We start from the raw sequence: 1552 nt of genomic DNA on the forward strand, positions 1-1552 counted from the left end.
CAGCATGAACGTGTTCAATCTTCAAGGTGTTTGATTGACAAATGGCTGTGACAGATGGATAGAGTAAAGAATCACCACCAATGCAAAACACTTTTTATTTTCTATTGTAAAATATCAAGAATATTCTGAGCCAATCAGAGTGCTCCTTCTGCATTTGCTGAATATTCGCAATTATTTTGTATTGTAAAATATCAAGAATATTCTGAGCCAATCAGAGTGCTCCTTCTGCATTTGCCGAATATTCGCAATTATTTTGTATTGTAAAATATCAAGAATATTCTGAGCCAATCAGAGTGCTCCTTCCGCATTTGCCGAATATTCGCAATTATTTTGTATTGTAAAATATCAAGAATATTCTGAGCCAATCAGAGTGCTCCTTCCGCATTTGCCGAATATTCGCAATTATTTTGTATTGTAAAATATCACGAATATTCTGAGCCAATCAGAGTGCTCCTACAGCATTTGTCGAAATTGCGCAGTAAATATCGCATTCGCATGTTGCGATATTTCGATAAAATATCACGAATATTCTGAGCCAATCAGAGCGCTCCTCCAGCATTTGTCGAAATTGCGCAATAAATATCGCATTCGCATGTTGCGATATTTCGATAAAATATCACGAATATTCTGAGCCAATCAGAGTGCTCCTACCGCAGTTATCAAAAAATCGCAATTATTTTCGCATTCGCAATAGCGAAAAATCGCAATCATTTAATTTCGATAAAATATCACGAATATTCGAATTTAGCGAATATATCTCGAATATTCGAATATATATTCGAGATATATCGCGAAATCGAATATGGCATATTCTGCTCAACACTATGGATTATGCATTGCCAGCTCAAGTACTGGCAACAGGGCAGAGTGCTACCAATCTCTGCCCAGCACCGGAAACAACTGTGGAGTTCCAGGGAGCCGGGGCGGTTGGCCCCTCTCCCCAGCAACAAGCTGAGGTTGTAAAGCTTTTACTCCCAGCTGAATCACTGGCAGCAGGGCAGGATGCTATGGGCCGCTGCACACAAATGCAGCTTAAGCTGATATTGGGGGAGGGGACTGTGGTCTTTACTCACAGCAACCCAGCAGAAGAGCTGACAACAGAACAGAGTGCCGTGGGTTCTGCTCTCAACTAACAGGAGAGGGAGTTCCTGTGGTAGTGGATGGGACTTCAGTCTCCACTTGTATACCCCAGGGATGGGGGAAAGTTGGCCCAGATCCCCAACATCATGACGAACTGAGCCCAGTCACCCTGTCTTCTCTCCAGCGGCTGAAAGGACTCCAGGGAGAAGGGCCAGTCCAGGCCTCTCCCCAGCGGAAGGCATGTTCTCTGAGAGAGGCAGAGGTTGGCTGGGTGAGTAATGCTGTTTGGAGCAATTTATTTGGACTAACTTCGGAGTCAACCCATCTGGGGTCTCTCCCTGTGTTAGTCTCCTACCGAAAGGGGAGAGATGTAACTGAAGGGCCCGTGGGACCCAGAAGCTGCCCGATGCCTCTTATGTGTAGATCACCCTGTGTCTCTAATAGGGGCAATGAGGTGAATGAGAGCCCCACT

Source organism: Rana temporaria, chromosome 4 (genome assembly GCF_905171775.1).
Source record: "Rana temporaria chromosome 4, aRanTem1.1, whole genome shotgun sequence".
NCBI classification, from domain to species: domain Eukaryota; kingdom Metazoa; phylum Chordata; class Amphibia; order Anura; family Ranidae; genus Rana; species Rana temporaria.